The sequence below is a fragment of the Caretta caretta genome, chromosome 2, assembly GCF_965140235.1.
Source record: "Caretta caretta isolate rCarCar2 chromosome 2, rCarCar1.hap1, whole genome shotgun sequence".
Taxonomy (NCBI): Eukaryota; Metazoa; Chordata; order Testudines; family Cheloniidae; genus Caretta; species Caretta caretta.
In genome coordinates, this window is record NC_134207.1 from 1,766,974 (window position 1) to 1,787,586 (window position 20,613).

Sequence of the window (20,613 nt, forward strand, 5' to 3'; positions counted from 1 at the left end):
TGCCCGATTGACTCAGCCTGTTCATTCCATTCAGTGATGTGCAGCTTGCACGACTAATCCCCTCTTCCGAGTTTAGTTCTTGCACAGGGTGTTAGCAGCACATCTCATGGGAGCATCAACAAGAGCCCGGAGACTAAAGCTTCAGGCACGAGCCGCAGCACTGGCTTGGCTTTGCTTTTGCCAGCAGAGCTTCAGGCAAAAGGAGAAGTTTTCAAACACAATATTTCTTTAGTGGTGGCTCAGCGTTGTTTTTGCCTCTTGGTAGCAAGGGGAAGCAGCCTGGGAATCACTGTGTCTAGAACAGTGATTTCCGGCTCCCCAGCTCTGCAGGGGTAACTGGTCTGGCTAGCCTTCCAGCTCGCTGCCCTAGGCCAGGGTGTCCCAGAGGAGGTTGCTGAGGGTGTAGCTCTGTATGCATGTCCTGTAGGCACTCTATTCACATGAGGCCCCGTGGGCAAGCTGCCCAGAAGGCAACAACACAAATACAACCAGCCACAAGGGTAGACATGGACATACAAAGGTTAAGGGAAAATAGCTGACTTAGCTACAGTCTCCCTAATTAAAAACCCGGGGCTCATTAGAGATTGTACACCTTTAACTGTGCTGGAAGGAACAGGGCTTAATGGCCCCTAGATCATCATATCAGAGTTTGTTGGCTTCCTGGTCACTTGTCTGGGGCTTGCAGGCTCCGTGGGGGTCGCACGGGTACCCGTTTGTCAGCAGTGGGAGTCATAAAATAAAATGACACAGCAAGTAGTTACCGTAGCCAGAGGAAAAGCCGTTCCCAGGACTGGTTTTTTATCGACATGGGAGAAATGACTTTGAGAATGAGAGGGGAACTAGCTGAGAAAGAGTGACCATGTGCAACGGCAAGGAATTGGAGGAGGGAGCAGGGCAGCACAAGGATATGAGATTTCAGGATAGCAGACTGGGGAATTAAGAAATCTAGTGAGGAGTGTGCACTGGGAGGAAGGATAAAAATCTACCACTTTAGAAAATGGCCAGCTAAAGAGTGTGCAGTGCTCAGATGCTCCAATAATGGGGGCCATAAAAGTACGTAAGACAAATAGAGCTTGAGCCTTGATGCTGCAGCAAAGAAGGCCTATGTCATTTTGGATTCCACATGTGGAGGGAGGCCGGGGCCTCCTTGCCCCCTCTGGGGCACTAGGAGTCTCTTGGGAAGCCACATTGTTGATTGTTGCTTGCACGCTCCCTTCTAAACTGTTAGATTTTAATACATCCTCCCATTGCACCTGGCCAGAATCCATCTCCTAATTCTTGCTGCTCAGCAATTCCAAAGCCTGGCTGGCCACGCAAAGTGAGGTCTAACACTCAACTCTGGCATTGCTAGTCTGTTTATCTTCACAACATCCCTGTGAGGGCAGGGCTGTGCTATTATCCCCACTGTATAGATGGGAACTTGGGGCCCAGAGAGACAAAGTGACTAAGGCCTTGTCCACAGTAAAGAAATTAAGTCAACCTAAGTTAGGCCCATGTACAGCCACCACAGTAATTACTGTGGTGATTCATGTCCACACTATGTCCCCCTGTCAGTGGTACATGTCCTCCCCAGGAGCACTTCCACCAACTTAGCTGTGTGGGGCATTGTGGGACACTGGAGCCCCCGGCCCAGGGATGTGTGGGTCAGGCTGTCAGCCCTGGGGGGCTGGGCTGGGCTGGGCTCCCACTGAGAGCCCCGTGCAGGGCTGACAGCCAAGAGGCGATGTAAGTAAGGCAGCGTCTACACAGACGTTGCGTCACCCTAATGACATCGACCTAAGCACTATGCCTCTCGCGGAGGGGCGTATTAGGTCAGTGTAGTGGGCGACGGACATCAGCGGGAACAACGCTGTAGTGTAGATACGGATAGAGTTAGGTTGACGCAAGATGCCTTACGTCCACCTAACTGTAGTTCAGACCAAGCCCAAGGAAATCTGTGGGAAGAGCAGAAAACTAGACCTAGATCTCCCAAGTGGCCCCCTTAACCACTGCACCATCCTTCCTCTCAAAGGCGAGCTTCTGGCTAACATGCTGCTAGCTTCTAGATAACATTATCAGCCCTCGGGCTCTTTCAAGATTCCAGCCTCCCAGGTGCTCCCTCCGGGTGAGTATGCCAAACATGAGCTGGCAGTGCAGGAAGGCACGAATGCAATACTGGGCTGTGTGTCACCGGACAGGGAGAAGATAGCTCCCGACCTCACAGTATGTGGAATATTGTGTTCAGGCCAGAGCCCCTCATTACTGGAAAGATGTTAGGATAGAGATATTCAGGCCTGTCCGTAAAGGCCCATACTCTAAGAATGTAGATGTGTTCTTATCACTTGGCTAGTCATAGAGGTATAAAAGAAAGAATCCAAGTCACTGTCTGCCGGTGTAAGGGCCTTCTCCTACTGTGACAGTCTAAGGCCCAGTGCTTAGGCTAAGATCTTTGGCTAAGCAGCAAAGGCAGCCATGAGCTGGGAAGCGACCGGTCACCTCCTCACATTACAAACTAGTCACATTGAAATAAGGTGCTATTGGGCTGTTAGGGATACAATCCTGTCCTATCGCCTTCAGAGAAAGGGAAGTGCCTAGAAAATGTAAAAGGAAACTTAGTTTGAGAGCATCCTGTCTGGCAAGAACTCACTTATCAATAGCTGGAATGTGAAATCCTCACTTCTCTATTGTTTTGTCATTATAGTTCCCACTTTGCCATTGTTTGTCTGTATCATCTCTGTCTGGTTCTGTGATTGTTTCTGTCTGCTGTATAATTAATTTTGCTGGGTGTAAACTAATTAAGATGGTGGGATATAATTGGTTAAATAATCATGTTACAATATGTTCGGATTGGTTAATTAAATTTCAGTCAAATGATTGGTTAAGGTATAGCTAAGCAGAACTGAAGTTTTACTATATAGTCTGCAGTTAATCAGGAAGTGGGTGGCTGTGTGGGGGAGAAATGGGAACAGGGAATGGAGGTGGGGAAATTGGAATCATGTTTTGCGAAGGGGGAAATGGGAACAGGGGCACAGGCGTAAGGCTCTGTGGTGTCAGAGCTGGGAAGGGGGACACGAAGGAAGGAAACTGGAATCATGCTTGCTGGAAGTTCGCCCCAATAAACATCGAATTGTTTGCACCTTTGGACTTTGGGTATTGTTGCTCTCTGTTCATGCGAGAAGGACCAGGGAAGTAAGTGGGTGAAGGCATAAGCCCCTGAACAAAAGATAGTAAAGAATTGGAGGGAGCTCTGAGAAGAGGAACAAAATTAATCCAGAGGCTGGAGGGGGTCTGGTCTCTGAGGAAAGACTGGAAATGTGGTTCAATACATAGAACTGGGCTAAGGGAAGTCTAAAGTGGGGTGGGTGGGCATGAGGAAATGCTGCTCGTATCTGAAGGGTGTAAACCCCAAGGAAGGAAAGGGATTATTGAGCACAGTAAACAGGGAACACCCAAAGGGCGAGAGGAGGAAATAAAGAAGAGGAACGTTGGGGCTGAATATCAGTCAGGGGGAGCTGGGGATGCTCAGCGCCCTCGAACGTTAGCCCGAGGTGTTGCAGGATTGGTGCCCCTGTGACGAAGTGGGACTGTTCTTAATGTTTCCTCTGAATAGTGTGGGGGTGCCTCAGTTTCCCCTAGGCAGTTCTTAAGTATCTAGGGGGTGGAGTAAGGGTGTATGATCATTGCAGAGCCCTAGAGGGCAGGTGTGTGCAGGAGTCTGGACACAGAGAATGGCCAACACCCTGTTTCCTGGCAACTGATGGCCTGGGCCCTTCCCCCCTGCAAGGTGAGAGCTGAAGGGTTGGAGAACAAAGGAATCAGGTGACCACCTGGCCCGGGAAAGGAACAAAGCCCAGAGGAGGAGGGGCTGGAGGGGGGTTTCAGTTTGGGGCTGTCTGGGACATGGAGTGAAGTGCAGATGTGGTTGTCTGGCTCACTGCCCCCCAAAATGGACCCAGCTGAGGGGTCCCGTTCTCTGCACCTGCAAGCTCTGTTTTAGACCATGTTCCTGTCGTCTAATAAACCTTCTGTTTTACTGGCTGGCTGAGAGTCACGTCTGACTGCGAAGTTGGGGGGCAGGACCCTCTGGCTTCCCCAGGAGCCTGCCTGGGTGGACTCGCTGTGGGAAGCGCACGGAGGGGCAGAGGATGCTGAATGCTCTGAGGTCAGACCCAGGAAGGTGGAAGCTGTGTGAGCTGTGTGTCCTGAAGACAGGCTGCTCACAGAAAGGCGACTGCCCCAGAGTCCTGACTGGCTTCATGGGGAGCAGTTCCAGAGCATCGCCCAGGGACTCCGTGACAGCCCCAAAATGGCAACACCCCCCATCCGGGCACTTTGACAGTGTCTGGAGCCCCAGGCCCTTTAAATTGCCTCCAGAGCCCTGGTGCTGGAGCCCTGGGGAGCGGCTGCAGGGCTCCGGCGGCTATTTAAAGGGCCCAGGGCTCCCTTGCTGCTACCACCCAGGCCCTTTAAATAGCCGCCGGAGCCCTGGGCTAGCGGGGGCTCCAGCTGCCTCTGCCGCCCCGGTCCTTTAAATAGCCGCTGGAGCCCACCGCTTCTCCCGGGCTCCGGCAGCTAATTAAAGGACCAGGGCAGTAGAAGCAGGGGAGCCCTGGGCCTTTAAATAGCCCCTGGAGCCTGGTGCTGCTGCTGCTACCCTGGGGGGGGAGGGGGAGGAGGAGAAGGAGGGGGGGCACTTACCTTACAGGGTGGGCTGGGGCTGGCTCTGACCCTCTTCAGCCCCGCCCCTTCCGCCCTAGGCCCACACTGGAGCCCCTAGAGACCAACAGACAAACAAAGGGCTTTTGGACAAATAATCTGAATTTAAACTGACTTGGGGCCTTCTTTCTGATCCAGCAACTGGACAGGACCGTCTGACCAAGGGAGGCCCCAATCCTTCCTGAGACGGATTCGAAGGACTTGACCTATTGACCAGGTGGGCCCCACCCGGAGAGGCCGAAAGAATCACTGTATTATCTTTTCCCTCCTGCTTGCTTTACTTGCCAGGTAGACTAGTCCCAGTGGGACTTCGCCACACCAGCCCAGAGACAATCTGGAGGCTGCTCGGCATTCTGAACTCCGGCTTGCATCAGTGGCGAGCTGAAAGCACTGGAAGGATCAGGCCCTATGCAAAGCAGTAATTGTGATAAAGTGGGATTATGTTCCGAGTATAATATCTACCCGGCAGAGGCAAGTGTGTATACCTCCATCCATTCTGAGTACCTGCTACCATGCTCCCTCACCACGGTCATCTACCACAAGCAGTGATATAGAGCTGAGCTATTTGAGCCATAATGGGGTCCCAATGATCTTGTATAGGCAGCAGGTTTAAAACGAACAAAAGGAAGTATTTCTTCATACGACACACAGTCAACCTGTGGAACTCCTTGCCAGAGGATGTTGTGGAGACCCAGACTATAACAGGGTTCAAAAAAGAACTAGGTAAGTTCACGAGGGAGAGGTCCACCAATGGCTATTAGGCAGGATGGGCAGGGATGGTGTCCCTGGCCTCTGTTTGGCAGAAGCTGGGATTGGGTGACAGGGGATGGATCACTTGATGATTCCCTGTTCTGTTCACTCCCTCTGGGGCACCTGGCACTGGCCACCGTTGGCAGACAGGATCCTGGGCTAGATGGACCTTTGGTCTGACCCAGTCTGGCCGTTCTGATGTTCTTAAGTTGTATTTCTCCCACATTCCCCAGTCACAACTTCCTACTTCTTGTGCTGTTCTGCCGTATGTGAATGCTTCTCATGGGCGGACGCAGCACCACCCACGGATGGAAGAAGGAGAACTCCAGCACAGCCCGTACATGTGACCTTACCCCCTCCCACCCGACTCACAACTGGGAAGTGGGGTGGAGTTGTGCAACTGAGCAGGAGCCATTTACTCTGTAATTGCAGAGCTGTAACCCAGTGCTCATCTCCCCCCTCATCGCATGATGCCTGGTCGTCCTGTGCCCATGTCAGCAGTCTCCTGTGCAGGACTCCGTGAACACCTCTGTGTGGGTCAGCGCGAAAAGCACTCAGTCCGTACCATGTGCCACTCCTCCACCATACTCAGTCTCATTCAGTCTCCGGAGAACCTTTCTCTGATTCGTCTTATTTATCCTCGGCCACGCCAAGCTTTCCTGTTCCAGCCTCGGTGGATCCTGAGTTTTGGTATTCGCAGGGATGTCTTCCAGCCCCAGGTCCTTCTCATTAGATACACCTGAGAGCTCAGTTGCTCCGCCCTTAGTTGGTATCCAGCCAACAAGCCAACAGGCTCCTGTAGTCCAGCCGAGTGAAGCGGCATCTTCCTTTGAGTGTTTCTCACAGTCGGGAAGGAGCAGGATTCAGTCGTGATGATTATAAAAGGGATTCTTTGTGAGGTTCCTGGACACAAACAGATACTGTCGTTCTCTCTAGCTTCCAAGCGGGGGCTCCAGGGGCTATTGAAAGGGCCGGGGCTCCAGCTGCCTCTGCCACCCCGGTCCTTTAAATAGCCGCTGGAGCCCACCGCTTCTCCCGGGCTCCGGCAGCTAATTAAAGGACAAGGGCAATAAAAGCAGGGGAGCCCCGGGCCCTTTAAATAGCCCCCGGAGCCCGGTGCTGCTGCTGCTACCTCGGTGGGGGAGGGGGAGGGGAAGGGGGGGCACTTACCTTACAGGGTGGGCTGGCTCTGACTCCCCTCAGCCCCGCCCCTTCTGCCCTAGGCCCCGCCCCTTCCTGGGGCCAGAGCTGGCCCCAGCGTACCAGTAAGTCGCTCGACTTACTTTCACCCCTGAGTTTATGTTTCATTGTGCGCCAGGGTCTGTGTTTAATTCCCTGGGGGAGAGGGACCACAGCCCCCCAGGAGCTCAGAACACTGGGGAGTGACTGGGCAAATTCACCTCCCAAGAGGTACCCCCACCTGGACAGGCTTACATATACTGGTTCACACTGGAGTCCCTGGAGACCAAAAGACAAACAAAGGGCTTTTGGACAAATAATCTGCATTTAAACTGACTTGGGGCCTTCTTTCTGATCCAGCAAATGGACAGGACCATCTGACCAAGGGAGGCCCCAATCCTTCCTGAGACGGATTCGAAGGACTTGACCTATTCATGGGGGCTCTTGTTCTGAGCTAACAGCTGTTATGAATTTGTAACCATAACCCCCCCTCCTCCCCCTATGGTGGAGTTTGAAGCACTGACTCTTCCCAGAGCCCGAGCTGAAGTTGGGGGTGATTTCTGGTCAGCTTATTGGCATGCATGGAGGTTCTTTTATTGTTTTCAAGTCTTTTCTCTGTCATGCTTTCACCTTAAGAATAAATGTGCTTGCTTAGAAAGAGCTGTGTGGTAACTTATAACTATAGGCAATTACACGGTGTATAGCCTCTGGAGGCAAAGCAGAGTAGCCTGTGTCGGCCATCTGACTTGCTCGGGCATTCACAGGATAGGCAGTGGACTGTGCCTGGAAAAACCCTGATCAGAAGGGAGAGAGACACAAGGAGGTGAAAGCTGAGGAGACGGTGCCCTTGCTGGACCACGAGTGAGGAATACAGATGTAGTTTGTGACACCTTGCACCACACAGTACACACAGGGTCCTGACTGGAACCATTAAACACTAACTCTGAATAATCCCAGGCAGGCCGTGTCTGCCTTACTCCCTGAAGCCCAACGGTCATATCCCTAATACATGTGTGTCCTAACTAGTGGAACCTACACCCATTGTGTTACACGAGCATGTTTGGGAGTTATGGTGATTTGCTCCTGGAAAAATGGAACTTCCACCTCCAGGAGTTAAGATTCTTTTCCACCCTTTCTCTTCGTTCCCTTCTTGTCTGACGTCTGGCATTTAGGCTAAGCCCTTTGGACTTCTGATGGCAATTCCCACAGAGCGAGTTTTCTCCGTTAGTCTTTCCCATTATGGGGTGGCTCAATACTCTGACTTTGGGAGAAAGGGTCTGATTTCCTGTTAATCTCCTTGAAACGGTTTGGGAGTGATGTAATTAATCCCTGGTACTGGGTCTCTTTTTTCATGTCCTCTGTGTTGTGAATCGCAATCACTGCTTGGGTAACTAACCCAACACTTGGATTTTTCCCCTCTCTCCAGTCCAAGCAGAACGAAGTGATGATCATCAGCAAATATGCACTCCGTGAGCACTGCTGTAGACACTCTTACTACCTGACCTAGCTTAAAGCTACTGTATGCGGCTGTTAAACACCTGAGGTGTGTGAGGGACTGAGGTGTGTGAGGGACTGAGGTGTGTTAAACACCTGAGGTGTGTGAGGGACTGAGGTGAGGCTGACTGGCCTGTAGTTCCCAGGATCCTCCTTCTTCCCTTTTTTAAAGATTGGCACTACATTAGCCTTTTTCCAGTCATCCGGGACTTCCCCGGTTCGCCACGAGTTTTCAAAGATAATGGCCAATGGCTCTGCAATCACAGCCGCCAATTCCTTCAGCACTCTCGGATGCAACTCGTCCGGCCCCATGGATTTGTGCACATCCAGCTTTTCTAAATCGTCCCTAACCACCTCTATCTCCACAGAGGGCTGGCCATCTCTTCCCCATTTTGTGATGCCCAGCGCAGCAGTCTGGGAGCTGACCTTGTTAGTGAAGACAGAGGCAAAAAAAGCATTGAGTACATTAGCTTTTTCCACATCCTCTGTCACTAGGTTGCCTCCCTCATTCAGTAAGGGGCCCACACTTTCCTTGGCTTTCTTCTTGTTGCCAACATACCTGAAGAAACCCTTCTTGTTACTCTTGACATCTCTGGCTAGCTGCAGCTCCAGGTGCGATTTGGCCCTCCTGATAACATTCCTACATGCCCGAGCATTATTTTTATACTCTTCCCTGGTCATATGTCCAACCTTCCACTTCTTGTAAGCTTCTTTTTTATGTTTAAGATCCGCTAAGATTTCACCATTAAGCCAAGCTGGTCGCCTGCCATATTTACTATTCTTTCAACTCATCGGGATGGTTTGTCCCTGTAACCTCAACAGGGATTCCTTGAAATACAGCCAGCTCTCCTGGACTCCTTTCCCCTTCAAGTTAGTCCCCCAGGGGATCCTGGCCATCCGTTCCCTGAGGGAGTCGAAGTCTGCTTTCCTGAAGTCCAGGGTCCGTATCCTGCTGCTTACCTTTCTTCCCTGCGTCAGGATCCTGAACTCAACCAACTCATGGTCACTGCCTCCCAGATTCCCATCCACTTTTGCTTCCCCCACTAATTCTACCCGGTTTGTGAGCAGCAGGTCAAGAAAAGCGCCCCCCCAGTTGGCTCCTCTAGCACTTGCGCCAGGAAATTGTCCCCTACGCTTTCCAAAAACTTCCTGGATTGTCTATGCACCCCTGTATTGCTCTCCCAGCAGATATCAGGAAAATTAAAGTCACCCATGAGAATCAGGGCATGTGATCTAGTAGCTTCCGTGAGCTGCCGGAAGAAAGCCTCATCTACCTCATCCCCCTGGTCCGGTGGTCTATAGCAGACTCCCACCACTACATCACTCTTGTTGCACACACTTCTAAACTTAATCCAGAGACACTCAGGTTTTTCTGCAGTTTCATAGCGGAGCTCTGAGCAGTTATACTGCTCCCTTACATACAGTGCTACTCCCCCACCTTTTCTGCCCTGCCTGTCCTTCCTGAACAGTTTATAACCATCCATGACAGTACTCCAGTCATGCGAGTTATCCCACCAAGTCTCTGTTATTCCAATCACGTCATAGTTCCTTGACATCACCAGGACCTCCAGTTCTCCCTGCTTGTTTCCAAGGCTTTGTGCATTTGTATATAAGCACTTGAGATAACCTGTTGATTGCCCCTCATTCTCAGTAGGAGGCAGGAGCCCTCCCCTCACAGACATTCCTGCCTGAGCTTCCTCCCGGTATCCCGCTTTCCCACTTACCTCAGGGCTTTGGTCTCCTTCCCCCGGTGAACCTAGTTTAAAGCCCTCCTCACTAGGTTAGCCAGCCTGCTGGCAAAGATGCTCTTCCCTCTCTTCGTAAGATGGAGCCCGTCTCTGCCCAGCACTCCTCCTTCATGGAACACCATCCCATGGTCAAAGAGCATCTTGGCTGGCTGATTATGCTGACTCGGCGAGCATGGACTATGTCCCAGTTGCCTAATAAACCTTGCTCTGTTTTGAAAAAGCTGCCGGGTGTCACTGCCGATACTTAGAGCCCTGCAGATCTGTGGTGATATGCTCTATATCCGTGGACCATGTTTGCGAATCAGATGTGGACACCCATTTCATATCCATGCAGGGCTCTCCCAATACTTGCCGAGGTGCATTGGTCCCTGAAGAGAGTCAAAGTCTCCCTCCAGGACTCTCTCTCAGTTGGGCTCACTGGGTAGAGCTCACGGTGTGAAACAGGAGTGTGGGAGCCCACAGGCTCGGTCTCGGAGGCATTGAGACCACACGGCCTCCCCTTAAGGGAGAGCAAGGCCCCTTAGGGGACTGGCACACAGAAGGGGTTCCTCTAAAGGGTTATTTAAATGCTGGGTGTCACGGAGTTCCTGGGCGATGCTCTGGAACTGCTTCCCATGAAGTCAGTCAGGACTCTGGGGTAGTCGCCTTTCTGTGAGCAGCCTGTCTTCAGGACACACAGCTCACACAGCTTCCACCTTCCTGGGTCTGACCTCGGAGCATTCAGCATCCTCTGCCTCTCCGTGCGCTTCCCACAGCGAGTCCGCTCAGGCGGTGCTCCTGGGGAAGCCAGAGGGTCCTGCACCCCAACTTCGCAGTCAGACGGGACTCTCAGCCAGCCAGTAAAACAGAAGGTTTATTAGACGACAGGAACATGGTCTAAAACAGAGCTTGCAGGTGCAGAGAACGGGACCCCTCAGCTGGGTCCATTTTGGGGGGCAGTGAGCCAGACAACCACGTCTGCACTTCACTCCATGTCCCAGCCAGCCCCAAACTGAAAACCCCCTCCAGCTCCTCCTCCTCTGGGCTTTGTTCCTTTCCCTGGCCAGGTGGTCACCTGATTCCTTTGTTCTCCAACCCTTCAGCTCTCACCTTGCAGGGGGGGAAGGGCCCAGGCCATCAGTTGCCAGGAAACAGGGTGTCGGCCATTCTCTGTGTCCAGACCCCTGCACACACCTGCCCTCTAGGGCTCTGCAATGATCATACACCCTTACCCCACCCCCTAGATACTTAAGAACTGCCTAGGGGAAACTGAGGCACCCCCACACTATTCAGAGGAAACATTAAGAACAGTCCCACTTCGTCACACTGGGGCGTAGTACAGATCCTTTGGATGCATGACCTAGGGTGAATCATATTTCCGGATACAAGCGTATTATGTGGATCAGTTCTCCTTTTGCTCAGCACAGGAATTTGCAAAAAGGAATTGTGGGGTATATTAATTACAACTTCCAAACAAGGCCACGTGAGACCAGTGAACTGGTCCAGCAAAGCTCTGAGACACATGCTGAACACGTACCTTGTAGGCGTGGCCTTGATGATGGGGGGGCCCCCCCTCTGGACTAAAGGTCAGGAAAAGCAGGTGCTATTCCTCGCTCTGCCATAACCTACTGTACGTCCTTGGATAAGTCACTTCACCCCTCTGGGCCTGTTTTCCCTCCCACCCTTTCTCTGTCTGGTCTCTAACAGACAGGGATTGTCTCTTGTATGAGAATGTACAGCGCCTAGCGCCACAGGGTCCTGATCCTACTGTAATATGAATGATCAACTCTTAAAATCAATGGGATTACTCTTGTTCTCAAAGTTAAACGTGCTTCAGTGTTTTTCTGGGTAGGGGTCCATAACAAGTGCTTCACACGTGCTCTCAGAGAGTCAAACAGCATCTTACTCTGTAAGCGTTTGAGGAGAAGGGCACTACTCCATGTGGGTAAAGATACCACAGTCCAGTCTTATTCCACGGAGATCAATCCCAAGCTCATTTACAACAGGGTGAATGTAACGCGGACTCTACGTCCAATCCTCCCCTCCCTGCCCTATGCCCACTCTTACACTCTGTTCCTGGCTAAAATGTCGGATTCATTTCCCTGTAGGAAAACTGTATACCTGTGGATGTGGAGACAGTCTTGGAATGACAGATTGGGAGGAAACGAGTGCTGCTCGCCGCCCAATGTTTCTGAATGCAGAGAAAGTCCTGAAGGATGCAAACAGAGTGAACATAAATACCCCGGCTGCTGGCATGTCAAAGATCCCCTGGTTTGCTCATAACCTTTGTGGCCAAGTATCTTGTTCTCCTCAGCAGGCCCAGTTCTTTTTAGCCTTGGAGACACAGGTTTGGGAAAGGCAGTCCGTCCAGGTGGCACACGGTCTGGCTATACCTTTCCACAGTCAGTCCCTTGGGCCTGTTTTCCTCTCCCCTAGGGGAGGGGATGCAGCCTCCCTTCCTGGAAAGGTTTCAGAGTAACAGCCATGTTAGTCTGTATTCACAAAAAGAAAAGGAGTACTTGTGGCACCTTAGAGACTAACCAATTTATTTGAGCATAAGCTTTCGTGGAAAGGTTCAGTGATTTAATTGGGGATTGGTCCTGCTTTGAGCAGGGGGTTGGACTAGATGACCTCCTGAGGTCCCTTCTAACCCTGATATTCTATGATTCTTGCTGCACCCAGCCTGCTGGCAGCTTCCCAGCTTCATAGAATCATAGAATATCAGGGTTGGAAGGGACCTCAGTAGGTCATCTAGTCCAACCCCCTGCTCAAAAGCAGGACCCATCCCCAATTAAATTCACCCAGCTAGGGCTTTGTCAAGCCTGACCTTAAAAACTTCTAAGGAAGAAGATTCCACCACCTCCCTAGGCAACGCATTCCAGTGTTTCACCACCCTCCTAGTGAAAAAGTTTTTCCTAATATCCAACCTAAACCTCCCCCACAGCAACTTGAGACCATTACTCCTTGTCCTGTCCTCTTCCACCACTGAGAATAGTCTAGAACCATCCTCTCTGGAACCACCTCTCAGGTAGTTGAAAGCAGCTATCAAATCCCCCCTCATTCTTCTCTTAGGCAGACTAAACAATCCCAGTTCCCTCAGCCTCTCCTCATAAGTCATGTGTTCCAGACCCCTAATCATTTTTGTTGCCCTTCGCTGGACTCTTTCCAATTTATCCACAACCTTCTTGTAGTGTGGGGCCCAAAACTGGACACAGTACTCCAGATGAGGCCTCACCAATGTCAAATAGAGGGGGACGATCACGTCCCTCGATCTGCTCGCTATGCCCCTACTTATACATCCCAAAATGCCATTGGCCTTCTTGGCAACAAGGGCACACTGCTGACTCATATCCAGCTTCTCATCCACTGTCACCCCTAGGTCCTTTTCCGCAGAACTGCTGCCGAGCCATTCTGTAGCTGTGCATTGGGTTCTTCCGTCCTAAGTGCAGGACCCTGCACTTATCCTTATTGAACCTCATCAGATTTCTTTTGGCCCAATCCTCCAATTTGTCTAGGTCCCTCTGTATCCTATCCCTGCCCTCCAGCGTATCTACCACTCCTCCCAGTTTAGTATCATCCACAAATTTGCGGAGAGTGCAATCCACACCATCCTCCAGATCATTTATGAAGATATTGAACAAAACCGGCCCCAGGACCGACCCCTGGGGCACTCCACTTGACACCGGCTGCCAACTAGACATGGAGCCATTCATCACTACCCGTTGAGCCTGACAATCTAGCCAACTTTCTACCCTCCTTATAGTGCATTCATCCAGCCCGTACTTCTTTAACTTGCTGACAAGAATACTGTGGGAGATCGTGTCAAAAGCTTTGCTAAAGTCAAGATACAATACATCCACTGCTTTCCCTTCATCCACAGAACCAGCTTTTCTTTCTTTCTTTCTTTCTTCCCTCCCCTCCTGATTACTCCCCCCCCCCCCCCGCGCTATGTAGCTGTTTGTCCTGGGTTTACCACACCTTGTAGAAAGAACAGGAGGACTTGTGGCATCTTAGAGACTAACAAATTTATTTGAGCACAAGCTTTTGTGAGATACAGCTCACTTCATCGGATACTCACCAAAGCTTGTGCTGAAATAAATTGGTTTGTCTCTAAGGTGCCACAAGTCCTCCTGTTCTTTTTGCGGATACAGACTGACACGGCTGCTGCTCTGACACCTTGGATAGTTCTTTTTGCAATTTCTGAGAACTGGGGTAAATGCGTGACAGGAAATGTGTGGATTTGCTTCTGAGTTAATGGCTGATGAGTTTCAACCAATTGGGTCGGTGGCCAAAGAAGATCTGTGGTTTTGCGCCCTTTTCCTCATAGTGCCACAGTGAAGGGGGAGGGCACTTGATTGCACACGAGCAGGCCTGGTAGCCATAATTCACCACCAGAGAGACACCACTGGGAGTTGTAGTGTAAACGGGACCCTGGTGTTTTCACCACCCTCCACGTCACCCTGCTGGAGCGAGAGACGACGCGATGGTGAAAACCCCTGATCCCTGCTGCCACTGGCATTTTCCCATTGTTACCACCCTGTGGCGTACAGGGGCCCTAAATGTGTGTGGCCACGCGATTCTCCTCCTGGCACCCCCAGCTTGCAGGGTGCAGGGCTCGGGCCAGGGTGACACCGGCCCACAGAGCACAGTCCTGTGGAGATCCTGGGCTGTGTTACAGCCCATAGGCAGGCCAGGTGAGGGGATCCCAAAGGGGCCCATTTCCTACCGCAGACACAGCTTCGGCCAGCACGAAATCAGGGGGGCTGAGAGCCATCGAATGCCCTGTAAACCCTGCATAGGATTGAAACCACTTTAAGCCAGGGGGGGTGGCAGCCCCCCAAGCACCCCTATTCCCAGCACCTGTGGGAACCCTAGAGCTGGCCCTGATCAGAGCCTGCCCCCCAGGCCCTCTAGTGCCATGGTCCCGATGAGGGAAATAAAATAACCATCACATTAAGGATACGCGTTGCACTCACCGCCCTGGGGTCTGTGCGGGAATCGCACCGTGTCCCGCACTCGGGGCGGGGGTGGAGGCGGGGGTTGCTCTCAGCGCCCTGCGGTGGGTCTGTGCGGGAATCGCACCCAGTCCCGCACTCGGGACGGGGGTGGGGGCGGGGGTTGCTCTCAGCACCCTGGGGAGGGTCTGTGCGGGAATCGCACCCTGTCCCGCACTCGGGGCGGGGGTGGGGGTGGGGGCGGGGGTTGCTCTCAGCGCCCTGGGGAGGGTCTGTGGGGGAATCGCACCATGCCCCGCACTCGGGGCGGGGGGGGGGGGGTTGCTCTCAGCGCCCTGGGGTGGGTCTGTGCGGGAATCGCACCGTGTCCCGCACTCGGGGCGGGGGTGGGGGCGGGGGTTGCTCTCAGCGCCCTGGGGTGGGTCTGTGCGGGAATCGCACCGTGCCCCTCACTCGGGGCGGGGGGGGGCGGGGGTTGCTCTCAGCGCCCTGGGGAGGGTCTGTGGGGGAATCGCACCGTGCCCCTCACTCGGGGCGGGGGGGGGGTTGCTCTCAGCGCCCTGGGGTGGGTCTGTGCGGGAATCGCACCGTGTCCCGCACTCGGGGCGGGGGTGGGGGCGGGGGTTGCTCTCAGCGCCCTGGGGTGGGTCTGTGCGGGAAACGCACCCTGCCCCTCACTCGGGGCGGGGGGGGGGCGGGGGTTGCTCTCAGCGCCCTGGGGAGGGTCTGTGGGGGAATCGCACCGTGCCCCGCACTCGGGGCGGGGGGGGGGGGGTTGCTCTCAGCGCCCTGGGGTGGGTCTGTGCGGGAATCGCACCGTGTCCCGCACTCGGGGCGGGGGTGGGGGCGGGGGTTGCTCTCAGCGCCCTGGGGTGGGTCTGTGCGGGAATCGCACCGTGCCCCTCACTCGGGGCGGGGGGGGGGCGGGGGTTGCTCTCAGCGCCCTGGGGAGGGTCTGTGGGGGAATCGCACCGTGCCCCTCACTCGGGGCGGGGGGGGGCGGGGGTTGCTCTCAGCGCCCTGGGGAGGGTCTGTGGGGGAATCGCACCGTGCCCCGCACTCGGGGCGGGGGGGGCGGGGGTTGCTCTCAGCGCCCTGGGGAGGGTCTGTGGGGGAATCGCACCGTGCCCCGCACTCGGGGCGGGGGGGGGGCGGGGGTTGCTCTCAGCGCCCTGGGGAGGGTCTGTGGGGGAATCGCACCGTGCCCCTCACTCGGGGCGGGGGGGGGGCGGGGGTTGCTCTCAGCGCCCTGGGGAGGGTCTGTGCGGGATTCGCACCGTGCCGCGCACTCGGGGCGGTGGTGGGGGCGGGGGTTGCTCTCAGCGCCCTGGGGAGGGTCTGTGCGGGAATCGCACCGTGTCCCGCACTCGGGGCGGGGGTGGGGGTTGCTCTCAGCGCCCTGGGGAGGGTCTGTGCGGGAAACGCACCCTGCCCCTCACTCGGGGCGGGGGGGGGGGCGGGGGTTGCTCTCAGCGCCCTGGGGTGGGTCTGTGCGGGAATCGCACCGTGTCCCGCACTCGGGGCGGGGGTTGCTCTCAGCGCCCTGGGGTGGGTCTGTGGGGGAATCGCACCGTGCCCCGCACTCGGGGCGGTGGTGGGGGCGGGGGTTGCTCTCAGCGCCCTGGGGAGGGTCTGTGCGGGAATCGCACCGTGTCCCGCACTCGGGGCGGGGGTTGCTCTCAGCGCCCTGGGGTGGGTCTGTGGGGGAATCGCACCGTGTCCCGCACTCGGGGCGGGGTTTGCTCTCAGCGCCCTGGGGTGGGTCTGTGCGGGAATCGCACCGTGTCCCGCACTGCGGCGGCTTTTGCGCTCCGCGCCGGGGCCCGGCAGGGGACAGCGCCCTGCAATGCGCTCGGGGAGAGCGGGCTGCACTCGGCGCCCGGGGCTGTGTCTTGCACTCGGGACTCGGGCGTTTCCACTCCGCGCCCGGGTCTGTGCGGGGACAGCACCAGGCAACGCTGTGTGTGTGGGGGGGGGAGGGACGTTTGCACACGGCGCCCTGCTGTGTGCGGGGCTAGCCCCACGCAATGCGCTCCGGGGGCTCTGCGCGCGGCGCTGTGCGGGGCGCCCCGGGCCTTGTGCAGTCACGCAGCGCGGCTCTGGGCGGCGATAGGAGCCGGCCGCAGCCCCCGGCTCTGCTCGCTGCTTCGGGGCCCGTGTGCAGGGCGGCGGGGCGGGGGTTTTGCGCTCGCTCCCACGCCTCCGCCGGGATAAATGGGAGGCGTCGGGCAGCTCCGCTCCAAGCCTCGTCTCCTCCCCTCCGCCTGGCTGAGCAGCGACCGCCGCAAGCCGGAGAGCGATGGATCCCCAGGACTGCCCTTGCGCGGCCGGTGAGTGACTCGTCCCGCGGCGGAGCCGCACGGACCCTGCTCCGAGCTGCTGCGGGGCCTTCGGGGGCTGCTCCCCCCTCGCTGGGAAACAGCCCCCCCCTTGCCGGGGAAGGGGAACGATCCCTGCGCCCGGGACGGCTCCGGCTCTGTGAAATCTCTGCGGCGGGAGCCTGCAAACCGAGCTCCCCGGCTCAGATGGCCCGGGCTTCTTTTGCCATGCTGGGGACAAAATTCTCCCCTTGCCGCTGATCGTCCTCTCGGTTTTAGTCCAGCCGTGATGCTCATTCCCCCCCCCCCTTTGTCCACCAGGTGGCTCGTGTACCTGCGCTGACTCCTGCCAGTGCACAAATTGCAGGTGCACCTCTTGCAAAAAGAGTGAGTATCCCCCCCCCCCCCTTAAAAATGTTTCCTCCACAAGCGAGTTGCCCGCCTGTCTGAGCCTGCGACGAACGAGGGTTTGTCACTGGCTCCCTGCAGCAGCGTGGAGCCTGGAGAACAGAAGCTGGAATTTCTGGCCCCGATGTAGCAGAACCATTAAGCGTCTGCTCAAGTTGTAGCCTGGGGGAGTTAGGGCTGTGCTTTGTGGGCCTGCTGCAAAGCCCGTCAAAGGGAAGGTGAGTCTTGCCTCTCATTTCGGTGGGATCTTGGGATCAGGCCGCAAGTGCTTTGCTGACTGGGGATGGATTTAAGCCTATGCTTGACAATAAGCAGGTGCTTTGCTGAAGCAGGGCGTCTGTTGTTAAACTGTATACTTACTTTCCAAGTGTGGGCCTGAAAGGTGGAATCGGTGTCCTTTCCCGAAGAATAATTCCTAAAAACTTCTTCTGTTCTTTCCAACGCCAACCAGTTGTTTCTTGTTCGTACGCTGAGTGTTTTTAACAAAACCCTTGGGTCAGATAAAGGATTCTGACCTATATCAAGGTGGGAAAGGACTCAGGACTGTCCAATCTTGACTTTTATGTGGCCTCTGTGAGGAATATGTATTAACAGTACAACTGAGATGTTTTTATATTTTATAAAGTACAGTTCACGGCATGGTTTTGCTCCTTGTCTCATCCATGTTGAACTTCCTTCAGCTCTTACGGGGGAGGGTTGTTTTTATTTTTTGTTGTCTGGCCTCTCCAATAATCGTGTCTTGATTTTTATCTTTTCAGGCTGTTGCTCCTGTTGCCCAGCCGGATGCAATCATTGTGCCAAGAGCTGTGTCTGCAAAGCTCCAGCATCCAGGAACTGCAGCTGCTGTTCCTAAAATGGCGATTTTCTGGTCTCCTGTAAAGATTCTGTACGAAAGGCAAAACTAATTTTGTTTGTAATGTCGCAATGACTGTTTTGTACCTTTCACGGAAATGTCGATTTGGGGTTGAATGAAAATAAAGGCCAGGACTGGAGACATGTAATGCCCGATTGACTCAGCCTGTTCATTCCATTCAGTGATGTGCAGCTTGCACGACTAATCCCCTCTTCCGAGTTTAGTTCTTGCACAGGGTGTTAGCAGCACATCTCATGGGAGCATCAACAAGAGCCCGGAGACTAAAGCTTCAGGCACGAGCCGCAGCACTGGCTTGGCTTTGCTTTTGCCAGCAGAGCTTCAGGCAAAAGGAGAAGTTTTCAAACACAATATTTCTTTAGTGGTGGCTCAGCGTTGTTTTTGCCTCTTGGTAGCAAGGGGAAGCAGCCTGGGAATCACTGTGTCTAGAACAGTGATTTCCGGCTCCCCAGCTCTGCAGGGGTAACTGGTCTGGCTAGCCTTCCAGCTCGCTGCCCTAGGCCAGGGTGTCCCAGAGGAGGTTGCTGAGGGTGTAGCTCTGTATGCATGTCCTGTAGGCACTCTATTCACATGAGGCCCCGTGGGCAAGCTGCCCAGAAGGCAACAACACAAATACAACCAGCCACAAGGGTAGACATGGACATACAAAGGTTAAGGGAAAATAGCTGACTTAGCTACAGTCTCCCTAATTAAAAACCCAGGGCTCATTAGAGATTGTACACCTTTAACTGTGCTGGAAGGAACAGGGCTTAATGGCCCCTAGATCATCATATCAGAGTTTGTTGGCTTCCTGGTCACTTGTCTGGGGCTTGCAGGCTCCGTGGGGGTCGCACGGGTACCCGTTTGTCAGCAGTGGGAGTCATAAAATAAAATGACACAGCAAGTAGTTACCGTAGCCAGAGGAAAAGCCGTTCCCAAGGGCTGGTTTTTTATCGACATGGGAGAAATGACTTTGAGAATGAGAGGGGAACTAGCTGAGAAAGAGTGACCATGTGCAACGGCAAGGAATTGGAGGAGGGAGCAGGGCAGCACAAGGATATGAGATTTCAGGATAGCAGACTGGGGAATTAAGAAATCTAGTGAGGAGTGTGCACTGGGAGGAAGGATAAAAATCTACCACTTTAGAAAATGGCCAGCTAAAGAGTGTGCAGTGCTCAGATGCTCCAATAATGGGGGCCATAAAAGTACGTAAGACAAATAGAGCTTGAGCCTTGATGCTGCAGCAAAGAAGGCCTATGTCATTTTGGATTCCACATGTGGAGGGAGGCCGGGGCCTCCTTGCCCCCTCTGGGGCACTAGGAGTCTCTTGGGAAGCCACATTGTTGATTGTTGCTTGCACGCTCCCTTCTAAACTGTTAGATTTTAATACATCCTCCCATTGCACCTGGCCAGAATCCATCTCCTAATTCTTGCTGCTCAGCAATTCCAAAGCCTGGCTGGCCACGCAAAGTGAGGTCTAACACTCAACTCTGGCATTGCTAGTCTGTTTATCTTCACAACATCCCTGTGAGGGCAGGGCTGTGCTATTATCCCCACTGTATAGATGGGAACTTGGGGCCCAGAGAGACAAAGTGACTAAGGCCTTGTCCACAGTAAAGAAATTAAGTCAACCTAAGTTAGGCCCATGTACAGCCAGATTCATGTCCACACTATGTGCCCCTGTCAGTGGTACATGTCCTCCCCAGGAGCACTTCCACCAACTTAGCTGTGTGGGGCATTGTGGGACACTGGAGCCCCCGGCCCAGGGATGTGTGGGTCAGGCTGTCAGCCCTGGGGCGCTGGGCTGGGCTCCCACTGAGAGCCCCGTGCAGGGCTGACAGCCAAGAGGCGATGTAAGTAAGGCAGCGTCTACACAGACGTTGTGTCACCCTAATGACATCGACCTAAGCACTACGCCTCTCGCGGAGGGGCGTTATTAGGTCAGTGTAGTGGGCGACGGACATCAGCGGGAACAACGCTGTAGTGTAGACACGGATAGAGTTAGGTTGACGCAAGATGCCTTACGTCCACCTAACTGTAGTTCAGACCAAGCCCAAGGAAATCTGTGGGAAGAGCAGAAAACTAGACCTAGATCTCCCAGGTGGCCCCCTTAACCACTGCACCATCCTTCCTCTCAAAGGCGAGCTTCTGGCTAACATGCTGCTAGCTTCTAGATAACATTATCAGCCCTCGGGCTCTTTCAAGATTCCAGCCTCCCAGGTGCTCCCTCCGGGTGA

At 54.2% G+C, this 20,613-nt stretch overlaps 1 long non-coding RNA gene across 1 annotated transcript; it reads left to right on the plus strand.

The window, feature by feature from the left end:
- The first annotated feature begins 16,550 nt into the window (after nt 1-16,550).
- On the plus strand, nt 16,551-18,527 carry LOC142070911 (uncharacterized). The gene is made up of 2 exons (XR_012666831.1): nt 16,551-17,130; nt 18,285-18,527. It is a non-coding gene; the product is annotated as an uncharacterized LOC142070911 (long non-coding RNA).
- The last annotated feature ends 2,086 nt before the right edge of the window (nt 18,528-20,613 follow it).